General features: G+C 40.1%; 1 long non-coding RNA gene across 1 annotated transcript; it reads right to left on the bottom strand.

The window, feature by feature from the left end:
- Positions 1–9,244: 9,244 nt before the first annotated feature.
- On the bottom strand, positions 9,245–13,695 carry LOC139359336 (uncharacterized). Its single transcript, XR_011615260.1, has 3 exons — positions 13,593–13,695; positions 11,556–11,679; positions 9,245–10,030 (listed from the first exon to the last, which is right to left on the bottom strand). It is a non-coding gene; the product is annotated as an uncharacterized lncRNA (long non-coding RNA).
- Positions 13,696–14,356: the final 661 nt, after the last annotated feature.

The raw sequence follows: 14,356 nt of genomic DNA, 5'->3' as shown, positions 1-14,356 counted from the left end.
AGACCCCGGAATGGTAGATTCACTGACAGCTTGCACCGTGAGACTGGAAAAGCTGCAGACACTCACCATCAGCCCATAAAAACAGCCAGGAGGTGGGATATACTCTGCAAAGCCACAGGGGCAGAACAACCCAAGACCATGGGAGCCCACCTCTTGCATCAGCATGACCTTGATGTGAAATATGGAGTCAAAGGAGATCATTTTGGATCTTTAAAATTTGACTACCTTGCTGGATTTGTGACTTGCATGGGGCTTGTAACCCCTTTGTTTTGGCCAATTACTCCCATTTGGAGCAGCTATATGTACTCAATTACCTGTACCCTCATTGTATCCAGGAAGTAACTAGCTTGCTTTGGATTTTACAGGCTCATAGGCAGCAGAGACTTGCCTTGTCTTGGATGAGACCTTGGACAGCAGACATTTGGGTTAATGCTGAAATGAGTTAAGACTTTGGGGGACTGTTGGGAAAGCATGATAGGTTTTGAAATCTGAGGACAAGAGATTTGGAGGGGCCAGGAGCAGAATAATATAGTTTGCCCATGCCCCTACCCACATCTCAACTTGAGTTGTATCACTCAGAATTCCCACGTGTTCGAGGAGGGACCCAGGGGAAGGTAGCTGAATTCCTGGGGCCGGAGATTCCCATGCTATTCTTGTGATAGCGAATAAGTCTCACAAGGTCTGATGGGTTTTTCAAGGGTTCTGTCTTTCGCTTCTTTTGCTTCCTTCTCACATTCTCTTGCCACTGCCATGTAAGTAGTGCTGTTCATCCACCACCATAACTCTGAGACCTCCTCAGCCACGTGCAACCCTTAATCCAATTAAGCCTCTTTTTCTTCCCCATCTCACATATGTCTTTATCAGCAGTGTGAATGTGGACTAGTACGTTTGGTATTGTCAAACTTCTTAATATTTTTGAAGAGAATAGATATGTAGCATCTTGTGCATTTTCCTGATTACTAACGAGGGTGAGAAAATTTTTATGTTTTGGGGACTCTCTCTTTTGTGAAATCCCTATTAATGTCTTTTCCCAATTTTCTGTTGGGTTGCTATTTTCAAAATTAATTCATAGGAGCTCCTTATACTTCGTCAATATGATATTAATCTTTCATAGGTTTTAGGTACTGCAAATATCTTCCTCTAGTTTATAGTTTATCTTTTCAATTTTTAACTTTTATTTTTTAATTTTTAAATTTTTTTTGAGACAGAGTCTCGCTCTGTCATTCAGGCTGGAGTGCAGTGGCTCACTGCAACCTAGACCTCCTGGATTCAGATGATTCTCATGCCTCAGCTTCCCAAGTAGCTGGGATTACAGGTGTCTGCCACCAATGCACGGCTAATTTCTTGTATTTTTACTAGAGACTGGGTTTCACCATGTTGGCCAGCCTGGTCTCAAAATCCTGACCTCAGGTGTTTGGGATTACAGGCTTGAGATACCATGTCCAGCCCATCTTTCCACTTTTTGATGGAAAAGTTCTTAATTTTGTGATAGTCAAAATGTCTATTCTTTTTTAATGGTTAAATGGCTTTTTGTGTCTCATTCACTTACATTTTCTACTAAAAGTTTTAAAGTTTTATTTCTGACATGTAAGTCTGGTCCATCTGGAATTTAATGTTTGCATATAGAGCAAAGTAGAAATATAATTTCATTTTGTTTCCTACATCAATAACCCTATTTTTCTATTCTATTTATTGAAAAGTCCCTTCTTTTCTTGCTGATCTGCCATGTGATCTACATCACATATCAAAGATTAAATTTGTGGAGATTTATTTGGGAGCGCTCTGTTCTCTTTCGTTAGTCAGTTAATCAGTGAAGACCACACTGTCTTAATTGCTGTAGCTTTATAAAAGTTCTGATATTTGGCAGGACAAATATTTCTTCTTCTTCAGTAATGTCTTTGATAATTTGGCCTCTTCCCTTTTCCATGTGTATATATATATTTTTTATATATTATGTAATACATATTTATAAATATATTTATTTATTTATAATATATATTTATTTATATATTTATAAGTATATATTTATTTATGTATATTTATTTATATACTTATATATATGGAGAGAGACAGTGTCTCACTTTGTTGCCCAGGCTTGAGGACAGTGGTGTAATCGTAGCTCACTGCAGACTTGAACTCCTGGGCTCAAGAGCTCCTCCTACCTCAGTCTCCCAAGAAACTAGGACTCTAAGGCATGCACCACTACATCCAGCTAATTTTTTAAAAAATTATTATTTTTTTTAACGATGGGGATCTTACTATGCTGCCCACGCTGGTCTCAAAACTTTTGGCCTCAAGCAATCCTCCCACCTCAGGCTCCCAAATTGCTGGGATCACAAGAGTGAGCCACCACACCTGGCTCCATTTTGCATATTTTAAGACCATTTTTAAAAATCTGCTCAAGCCTGCTTTTTTCTCTTGGTGCTACTTGCAACTCCCTTACCTAGCCTTGGAAATACTGTTAGTGAAGAAAATTCAAAGAGTCAAAATATATTCTTTCTTTTCTTCTAATTGCAGAACAGACACCCTCCTGAATCATAAAACTACTTTTGATAAATTGGTGAACTGAGAGCATACACAGTATTCTTAATTCTGTTCTAATTTCAGAGACCCTAGGGATTCAACTACCTCCCCCTGGGTCCCTCCCCTAACATGTGGGAATTCTGAGCTATACAATTCAGGTCGAGATGTGGGTAGGGACATAGCCAAACCATATTATTTCACTCCTGGCCCCTCCAAATCTCATGTCCTTACATCTCAAAACCTATCATACCTTCCCAACAGTACCCCAAAGTCTTAACTCATTTCAGCATTAACCCAAATGTCCACTGTCCAAAGTCTCATCTGAGACAAGGCAAGTCTCTTCTGTCTAGGAGCCTCTTCTGATTTCTGCTTCACTGTGGAGTCTCTTCACATAGTCTTAAAAGATTATTGTTATGAAATTTTCTTATACATGTAACCCATAACCTCTACAATTCTGCAGTTTTAATTGGTTGTCTTACCAATAATGAGTTGCTTTGCTTCAAAATATTTAAAATTTCCAGAAGGCATAAATATGTATAGTATAGTTTTTTAGTTAAACCAGAAGAAAGTTGACTTTATTTACTAACATAACTTATATGTAAAGGTTTAATAAATTTCCCTTCTTCTTTTCTTTTGCATCATAACAACCACTGAATATGATATTTCTATAGCAGTGGGGGTAAATGGACAAAGACTTTTGTGGCTAGAGGTGAATGGCCCAGGGTCTCCAGCACTCTAGGTCCCACTGAGACTGCCACACAGCTGAGGGCATCAGTATTTCCACACACCTGTAGTGCACAGTGCCCCAGAACAGAGATCAGATGTTCTCCTTTATTCAAATGGAGAGTTGAGAGTATTGTCATTGTAATTAAATTAATACATACATATTTATACACTGTTAAAATCTGGTTGGATTAGTGTCCCTTCACAAAACAAATTGCTTAAATGAAACCACAGAGGTAACATAATTGAGTACATCTGCTTCTATGAGATTCTCTTTTCAATTGAATTAGAATCTAATTCGAAATGTCAGTAAAAAGTTTAAATATTCAACTCAATTATATTAAATTTTGGTTTTTTTGTTTTGAGACTGAGTTTAGCTCTTGTTACCCAGGCTGGAGTACAATGGCGTGATTTCAGCTCACTGCAAGCACCTTGTCCCAGGTTCAAGCGATTCTCCTGCCTCAACCTCCCAAGTAGCTGGAATTACAGGAGGCTGCCACCACGCCCAGCTGATTTTTGTATTTTTAGTAGAGATGGGGTTTCGCCATGTTTGCCAGGCTGGCCTCGAACTCCTGACCTCAAGTAATCCACCCACCTCGGCCTCCCAAAGTGTTGGGATTACAGGCGTGAGCCACCGTGCCTGGCCTTTTTAGATTATTTTACTTTATTTTAGTTACTTATTTTTATGACTTTATTGTTATAAAAATGCTAGTTTTAAAAAAATCAATCAATATAACAAAGAACAAAGTAGATGACCAACAAGCATTCCCACCTCCATGATCTAGAAATAACTGTCATCATTCCAAAAGTTGATACATGGTGGATTCCTTCACACCAGTTTGCAGTACAAAGTAATCCCTTGCTTGTAGAAAATATTATTATTATCATTATTATTTTTGAGACAGAATTTGACTCTTGTGGCCCAAGCTGGAGTGCAATGGCGCAATCTCGGCTCACTGTAACCTCTGCCTCACGGGTTCAAATGGTTCTCCTGCCTCAGCCTCCCAAGAAGCTGGGATTACTGGCACATACCACAATGGCTGGCTAATTGTGTGTATTTTCAGTAGAGACAGGGTTTCACCATGTTGGCCAGGCTGGTCTTGAACTCCTGACCTCAGGTGATCTAGTCGCCTCAACCTCCCAAAGCGCTGGGATTACAGGCGTGAGCCACCACACCCAGACTAGAAAACATATTAAGTAGCAAACAGTAGCAGTATGCTTCGGGGTTTTAGGATTGATTATTTTCAAATCTCTAGAAAAGCTCAATGCATTATCTTAGGCTATGACCCCCGGGCAGAGTCTCATCTGTTAATTGGGGGCAGGTCTAAGGGTCCTTTCAGCTCTCAGATTAATGGTTTTCCAGGTTGATCTGCTACCTGCCACACACCCATCCTCGGTTTTGTTTGTGTGCTTTTACAGAGACAAGATCTCACTATGTTGACCAGGCTGGTCTTGACCTCCTGGCCTCAAACAATACTTGTGCCTTGGCCTCCCAAAGTGCTGGAGTTACAGATGTGAGCCTCTGTGCTCAGCCCATCTTTGGCTGTTCAAGTGTGGAAGTAAATAGTAAATGCCAAGTTTACATCCAGGTCAGAAGTGGCAGATGCCCCAGGGCAGAATCATAACCCTAACCAGGCTTCCCACTGCATGAAGACCTTATTTTCTAAAGCTTAAACCTGGACAAAGGTGGCCGGGCATGGTGGCTCACGCCTGTAATCCCAGCACTTTGGGAGGCCAAGGCAGGTGGATCATGAGGTCATGAGATCGAGACCATCATGGCTAACTTTGTGAAACCCCGTCTCTACTAAAAATACAAAAAATTAGCCAGGCATGGAGGTGGGTACCTGTAGTTCCAGCTCCTTAGGAGGCTGAGTCAGCAGAATGGTGTGAACATGGGACGCGGAGCTTGCAGTGAGCCGAGATTATGTTATTGCATACCAGCCGGGGCGGCAGAGTGAGAATCCGTCTCAAAAAAACAAAAAACAAAAAACAAAACAAAAAAACACTTGGACAGAGGTCTAACCAGTAGCACTGTGTTCATGAATATCAGGTCAAAAATTTAAAATTGGGACTATCCAGAAGAACCTGGTAGATGCAGGTGCCGTCCACAGTCCAATGGTCAGCTACAAAAACAGGCTATTTGTACTTTCCTTTTTCATGGAGCCTTTGATTTAAAAATTGATGACACTTTCTTGCTTCTGGTGTGGTTCCCTTTCTTCATTTTCCACAAGTAGCTTCCTCCATCCCACCTCCCAACAGGCCACAGTCAATTCAGGATACTTTAACCATGAAAATGATTCTCCATAACATGAATTTAGAGGCCAGGCACGGTGGCTCACGTCTGTATTCCCAGCACTTCAGGTGGCCGAGGCGGGCAGATCACTTGAAGTCAGGAGTTCAAGACCAGCCTGACAAACATGGTGAAACTCTGTCTCTACTAAAAATACAAAACTGCCTGGGCGCGGTGGCTCACGCCTGTAATCCCAGCACTTTGGGAGGCCGAGGCGGGCGGATCACGAGGTCAGGAGATCGAGACCATCCTGGCTAACACGGTGAAACCCCGTCTCTACTAAAAATACAAAAAATTAACTGGGCATGGTAGTGGGCACCTGTAGTCTCAGCTACTCGGGAGGCTGAGGTAGAAGAATGGCGTGAACCCAGAGGCAGACCTTCAGTGAGTGGAGATCGCACCACTGCACTCCAGCCTGGGCAACAGAGCAAGACTCCATCTCAAAAAAAAAAAAAAAAAAAAAGACATACTAAATAGGCTGGGCACGGTGGCTCATGTCTGTAATCTCAGCACTTTGGGAGGCCGAGGCGGGCTGATCACGAGGTCAGGAGATCGAGACCATCCTGGCCAACATGGTGAAACCCAGTCTCTACTAAAAATGCAAAAATTAGCTGGGTGTATTGCCATGCACCTGTAATCCCAGCTACTTGAGAGGCTGAGGCAGGAGAATGCTTGAACCCAGGAGGCAGAGATTGCAGTGAGCCGGGATCATGCCACTGCACTCTAGCCTGGTGACAGAGTGAGACTCCATCTCCAAAAAATAAAAATAAAAAAAAGTACTAAATAAAATGCGAGGGCATTTTTAGAGTATAAAGGAGAGGGCAGAACAGAAAGTACAGAACTTCTTAAAGTTGATTATAAACATTATGGAGGAAAAAAACCCTGAAGGGCCGAAAATGGGACTTTTAGAAGATGGCAGGAGCTGAAATGCAGCTTGTGGATCTCCCTAAGTATTCCATAAAAATCAGAGAAACAGCCGGGTGTGGTGGCTCACATTTGTAATCCCAGAACTTTGGGAGGCCGAGGCAGGAGGATCACTTGAGGTCAAAAGTTTGATACCAGCCTGGCCAATATGATGAAACCCTGTCTTAGTGATTGTGTTTCCCACAGTGCCCTCCTCAAGCTCCTCCTTCATAATCTCACTTCAGTGGCTGGATATACTTGACTTCTCAGATTTCCCGAACAGCTCCAACTTGTCTACCCATTCTCATTGATTTGGACTATCTGGTTAGTGGACTCCTCTAATCCTCCGATTCCCTGTTCCAGACACACAACTCACTTAGTCCCCTCAAAATTGTATACAATCTAATTTCTACAATAAATTCCTTATCATTACACAGTCTGAGTGCTAGTCTGAATGACAAATCTTTCTAAATACAGTAATACATACTGAGGCCAAGGCAGGCAATCGAGACCAGCCTGGCCAACATGGTGAAACTCCGTCTCCACTAAAATACAAAAATTAGCCGACCATGGTGGTGCACGCCTGTTGTTCCAGCTACTTGGAAGGCTGAGTCATGAGAATTGCTTCAACCCAGGGGGCAAATGTTGCAGTGAGCTAAGCTCCACTGCACTCCAGCCAGGGCAACAGAGCAAGACTGTCTCAAAAAAAAAATATATATATATATATATACACACACACACACACTCCCACACATATATATATGTGTACACATGTATATATGTATGTATATATGTGTACACATGTATATATGTATTTTATATATGCCGAAAGAGCAAATAACATGGATGACACAATGACACTTAAATAAAAGACATGTCTAAAATTAAATGTAACATAAAACAAAAAAAAGTCTAAATTTATTAAACAATGGAATAATCTCCAGAATATATCTTAAGTTAAACAAGATGGAGAAAATATACACAATATGTTCCATTCATCTAAGACAAGGGAGGAGATAGAAATATATGTTTCTTATACTAAGAAGCAAAACAAAACAGTAGAAGAATGAAATGTTAAAAAAAATTAGTGGTTGCCTTTAGGAAATAAAAAGAAAGTAGAAGTGACAAGAAGAGAATCCATATTCTATATGGAATACATATTGTTTTATAGATTTCATTTTAGAACTATGCAACTTACATAAACATAAAATTAAAATTTTAAGAAGTCTGGAAGTCAAAAGTAAATGAACTGTAATCTGTATCAAATTCTTTAATGGAAGAATCATAAAGAGAGGAAGTATTCTCAGTGATTTCGAGTTAATATTAACTGTATATTGCTAGTAGAATATACTCTAGTGACAAAACAAAGATAAATCTTGATCCTGCATGTATTGTAGAATCAAGGCAACAGGTACTTCTGTGGTATTGTAATTCTATCACTCCTAGTGTCTCTAAAAACCCAAGACTTTCAGCATGGGAGATGAAAGTAATGGTAAAGAACATGTAGTCTTGAATTTGAAATAGAAGTAACTATATAAAGTCAATATATTTTATTTTGTACTAAGAAAACATAATTTTACTTATCTCCATTGAAAATGCCTAGAAACAATGACCAATCCCATACTAATGACTAATGATCAATCCCATAGCAATGACTAGTGACTAATCCCACAGTAACCCTCACCCAATTGTAATCTTGAACTACCATTTCCCAGTAAAAGGAATCTGGACTCCTTTAGGAAATGGCTGCTTATATGTATGGAGTGAAAGGAAAAATAAAAAAGACATAATGACCCTGAAACATCTTGTCATACCAGACAGCAACACTGACTAATAAGGGTCAAGTAAAAAATGGTTAGGAATGAATTTTAAAGAGGCCCCCACTGGCCAAAAGTGTAATAATTTGAACATGGTTAAAGATGACAATTTACTGAAAGATATTAAACATATTTAAATCCATACTACTGTTTCCATGTTGGATAGAATAATTTACTGCAAAAAAAATAGCTCCCTCCCACCACAAATGTAATTTCTAACAAAAGATGAAATACAAAAAATCATCTGTTTGGGCCGGGTGCGGTGTGGATCACGCCTGTAATCCCAGCACTTTGGGAGGCCGAGCTGGGTGGATCACAAGGTCAGGAGATTGAGACCATCCTAGCTAACATGGTGAAAACCCGTTTCTACTAAAAATACAAAAAATTAGCCGGGCATGGTGGCAGGTGCCTGTAGTCCCAGCTACTTGGGAGGCTGAGGCATGAGAATAATGTTAACCTGGGAGGCAGAACTTGCAGTGAGCCGAGATCATGCCACTGCACTCCAGCCTGGGCAATGGAGTGAGACTCCATCTTCAAAAAATAAAAAAGTAAAAATAAAATAAAATAAAAAAAGAGGAAGTAACAGAAAATTCTATCTACTTGCTATAGGGAAGTAATAAAATAAGCACACTGCAGCACTCTTTGAAACAAGGGCATAAACAAAAACTAAATATTGCTGTAGAAGATAGACTTGATTCTGAATTATCTATTCCCCAAACATAAAATGGAGAAAATAATTGATAAACAAATGCAAATTCTGCAAGTACAACAGACAATAGTAAATACAATACTGCTTAGATTTTTTTTTTCTTTAGTGAGGTTGTATTAAAAATTAGGGATGAAAAATGTTTTGGTCTGGAAAATAAACTCTTCTATAATGATCTGATATTTTCACTTGAAATATGATTTATATTTAAGAGAAATTATACACACAAACACAAAACACAGAAACACTTATCTTTTTTATTATTATTATACTTTATGTTCTAGAGTACACGTGCACAATGTGCAGGTTTGTTACATATGTATACATGTGCCATGTTGGTGTGCTGCACCCATTAACTAGTCATTTACATTAGGTATATCTCCTAATGCTATCTCTCCCTCCTCCCCCCATCCCACAACAGGCCCTGGTGTGGGATGTTCCCCTTCCTGTGTCCATGTGTTCTCATTATTCAATTCCCACCTGTGATAGGAGAAACACTTATCTTTAACATGAAGCAATATTCTTTGTTTTTATCCCTGTAAATCTGTATCTTCGTTAGGTGATACAAATTCTATACTTCTGTGGTATGCATGGTTTCTTATGGGGTGGAGGTTTATAATAATTATAGTTATCAGATACAGCTTGTGTCAAGTGCTATTTACACATCCTTTTATTTAACCCTCACAACAACTCTGGGGCAGGAATTATTATTGCCCCCATTTTAAAGTCGAGGAACTGAGGAACAAGGATGTTAAGAACTTGCCCAAAGTTCTACAAAGAGCAGTGATAGAACGGGAGTCTAATCAGTTTTTCACTATTACACTATATTACCTAGATGAAATTTACCAAAGTTCACTCAGAAAACAAATAGAACACACAAGATGATACAGGAAAATTACAAAAGAAGCTGACCATGGAGGAGTTCCCTTTTCCCTTCTGGAGAGAGTCTCTAGGAGTATGTAGTAACTCTTCATGATCTATGGACATTTGACTGGTATTTCCACTAGACGGAATATCACATCCTACTCCATGAAAAAGGAGAAAGTGACGGGAACTTCTATCTGCCTGCTAGAAAAAAAGAAATAAATAAGCTTTACTGAAGCACTGACCACCAAGAGGAATAAAAACTTGTTTGACTTGTCTTCCTGTCTGAGACTCTCCTAGAAAACCTCTCCTCTCAGTCTCTATGCCCCACCTTGAAGGAGATTCACTAGAAACCCATTAGAACAATTAATGTTTACTTAATGTCTTTAAAATTTCTTTCAGTTTCCCATCCATTCTCTAAATCATCAGAAACAGTAGATTCTACAAATATAAATTAAGCCTAACACAAATATAAGTAAAACATGAACGTAAATCTACTGTGTGAAAACTATGATTCAATCTCGATGACAAAGATTTTTTTTTCTATAAGATTTTATCCTGTGCCATGTTGGGATAACTAGAAATTAACTCTTGAGATTAAGTTATTCTGGACCAGTAATTAACCCTGGTATATACACCCAGTATGTCACAAGAGTGACTGTGCTGACCAGGGCACTAGGAATTCATTAGTGGATTTCTCATACTCATATTCTGGAGATTACACCATAGGCAAGGGCATGAAAGTCTGAAGTCTAGTCTCTTTCTGTATCTTTGGAATAATGCCAAATTTTGCTACATTAACACATCAAATAGGCCAGATGTGAATAAAACCACTTCACCATTAGTCTCTTTCTAAACAGAGACAATTTATTAACCACAAGCAGTATAATAACAAAAAGGATATGAGTTTCATACATTTAAGGTTTTTCACAGCTATGCCGCTAGTACCAGATAAAAACTCATTGAATCAGGCACTCCCAAAACTAGGCCATAAGAGAATCCCTAAATTGATTAACTATAGAAACTATTTGTTAAAAAAAAATTTAAGGTTCTTCTCTATCCTCCACAACCTATGTTTCAATAGTTCAGAATATCAAAAATTTCACTCCACCCCAACGAAGAAGTCTCCTGATATTTTCAAGAGGTGAAACCCTTATTGGAGGAATAGAAATAAATCTAGATTGAGGACCCTCAACATTTTCCCTTTTCCTTCTTGATAGATAATTCTCTGGACTAGTCTAGCCACGACATCTAGGCCTTTACAATTTCTCAGAGCTATGATTCTAGAAATGGACAAAAACTCATTAAATCAAGTACTCCTAAATCTATGCCATAACATAATTCTTCATTATAGAAGCTACATGTTAAATCAAATTCAATGGATGAATTATGTCTTCTGTATGAACTTGAGAGTAAAGATGGAACATGCTCCTCAAGCTACTTTGGATATAGCAGTTCCCACTTTTCCTAGGCCTGCCCCACAGAGACCTATTTAACTCAACTAGAACTAGAATTCATCAACAGTGTGGTTTTAAGGCCACAGCCTCTGAATAACTTTTAAAATGTTGATTTGCCAGCCATTGTCCTCTGCACATATGTATCCTTTTGAGAACCTTGGGAGAAAGGAGAAGCTGAAATAGAAACTAATTTAGCTAGAAAACACTTTTTAATCTCTCCCCGTTACCATTCCAAATATTCTTCCATTTTTTAAAGATGTCATTTTGCTTACCTTATTTTTAAGAAGAAATTTATTCCTGCAGATCAAAATTTCCCGCAACCACTCGAGAATTTCTGTGCTACTAAGCATTTGATGACTAGTTAATTTCTTGCAGATGTAAAAAAGCATTTGTGAGCTGCAGCAACACAAAGTTCATTGTTACTAGCATCATCAATAACCGAATGCAGATATAACCAGACACAATAATGGCATTCTACCATAATGAATACAAGTTGAGAGAAGCTTAGTTTCCCTGTAGGGTTTTAGTGAAATAGTTATCAAAGTGTTGATGGCATTATAATCAAAGGAAATAAGTCTATAGGTTATAGAAAAAAAGCAAGTATTTATAAGCCCCCTATGTTTCATTAAACACCCAGTGTTTCTATCCATTTATCTCATCCTTGCAGTTGACATAAGAAACAATAAACCACATGCACAGCAGAGACTGCCTATAAACCTAGTGCTCCACAGTGGGGTCTGCAAGCTGCCATCCACAGGCCAAATCCAGCCTATCACTTGCTATTGTAAATATAAAGTTTTAGTTAAACACAGCCACACCTGTTCATTCACATATTGTCTATGGCCACTTTCATGTTCCAAAGGCAGAACTGAATGGTTATGACAGAAACTGTATGACCCACAGAGCCTAACATATTTACTATCTGGCTTTTTAGAGAAAAGTTACCTGATCCCCACTCTAGAGCTGCACTGTCTAACATGGTAGCTACTAGCCAGCCACACATGGCTATTGAGCACTTTAAGTGTGGCTTGTTCAAATCGAGATGTGCTGTAAGTATAAAAGACACACCAAAGTTCGAAAGACTTTATTGAAAAAAAGAATGAACTATGTCATTAATAACTTTTATATTGATTACATGTTAAAATTATAGATAATATACACCCGGTTAAATAAAACATTGATACAATTAATTTTACCTGCATCTCTTTACTCTTTACTCTTTAATGTAGTAACTAGAAAACTTTAAATAACATACGGGATTCTCATTATATTAGTAGTGGAGAGCGCTGCCCTAGAGTAAGGTTTAATTCAGCTGTCAAGTAACTGAGCACACCCATTCCTATAAGATAATGGCAAACTTGAGGTTTACACATCTACATTTTCCTCAGCGTGGTGACTTCATGCTCGTTAAAATGTAATGATTTATATAATTGAGGAAGTAGACCACAAAATTCTGTATATATTTTTGTCTTCTAAGCAGGTGTCCGTGATTAATTCATTCATCAAAAGCATTGGTATTACAGAAAATTTAAGAAAGATCATAGTTTAAAAAACTGAAAAAACAATATTGTCACAAAATTTTGTACTTTTGAGGTGACCTTATCACCTCAACCACCAGGCCACATACAGCTCACATGATGGGGCTGTGGGCCCCAGGCCCAACTTACCAGGTGTATGTAAAGGTCTAGGGGAGGGGACACTGGAGTTCTGTGGGGTCTGTGCCGTTTCTGGGTGCTGGGAAGGCTGCCGTGCGGGGCTGGGCAGGAAGCCATGGGAGACGGGGTAGGGCTGGAACTGCAGCCAAGTGGGAGAAACATGGGAGCCAGGCCTAGGCAGGGCAGCCACAAAACTCACTCTGCAACAAACCATAGTGGTGACCACTCCCCATCCTGTTTCCCATGCCAGCCGGGCAGGGACCTCACCCAAAACAAGGGGTGGGGAAACTGGCAAGAGAAGCACCCCGAGCACAGGCTCAGTGTGGGCCAAGAGCACACACAGCTGGCGTCCTGCTTCTGGAAGGTGATGGGATGCCAGCGAGACTACAGGGTGGACACTTCCTTCAGCTAGAAGCCTTACGAGCATACCAGATGGGTCTGCACCAGCTGAAAACACCATGGCTGCTCACTTTCCAAATACCAAGAAATGGAAAGAAAAGGGAAGTTCGGCCAGGCACAGTGGCTCATGCTTGGAGTCCCAGCACTGTGGGAAGCCGAGGCAGGTGGATCAGTTGAGGTCTGGAGTTAAAGACTAGCCTGGCCTGTCTCTACTAAAAATACAAAGAAAAATTAGCTGGGCATAGTGGCACATACCTGCAGTCCCAGCTACTCGGGAGGCTAAGGCAGGAGAATTGCTTGAGCCCGGGGAGGTGGATGTTGCAGTGATCTGCAATCACACCACTGCATTCCAGCCTGGGTGACAGAACAAGACTCTGTGTCAAATTTGTAAAGAAAAGGAAGAGAAAAGGGAAAAGTAAGTTCTAGACTGAGCGCGATGGATCATGCCTGTAATCTCAGCACTTCGGGAGGCCAAGGTGGTAAGATCTCTTAAGGCCAGGAGTTCGAGACCTACCTGGAAAACATGGTGAAACCCTGTCTCTACTAAAATACAAAAATTAGCCGGAGATGGTGCTGGGCGCCTGCAATCCCAGCTCCTTGGGAGGCTAAGGCAAAAGAATCACTTGGACCCAGTAGGCAGGGGTTGCAGTGAGCCAAGATCATGCCACCGCACTCCAGCCTAGGCAACAGAGTGAGACTCTGTATCAAAAAAAAAAAAAAAAAAAAGGATGGACAAGAACAGTTCTCACTTTCCTGCTGGGTTCCACTGGCTGGGCAGTTACTATGTACCACCTCCAAGCTGGCTCTCAACACATGCCATGTCCTTCCTCTGCATAAGAGATCAAGACAAGGGAGCCCTCGCCCCGCCAGCAGGCCTGAGGACATGCGGAGACACACAGGGAGGTGTGGCAGACAGGCTCCAATCTCATCACACAAGGTGGTCAGCCTTTCCCAGCTGTAAGTGAACATGAGTTCCATGGTGTGTTTCACACAAGACTCCATCTAAATAAGAAGGTGAC

Source organism: Macaca nemestrina, chromosome 17, assembly GCF_043159975.1.
Source record: "Macaca nemestrina isolate mMacNem1 chromosome 17, mMacNem.hap1, whole genome shotgun sequence".
NCBI lineage: Eukaryota > Metazoa > Chordata > Mammalia > Primates > Cercopithecidae > Macaca > Macaca nemestrina.
Note: the sequence above shows the minus strand (reverse complement) of the source record. Positions and strands in the feature narration are given on the sequence as shown.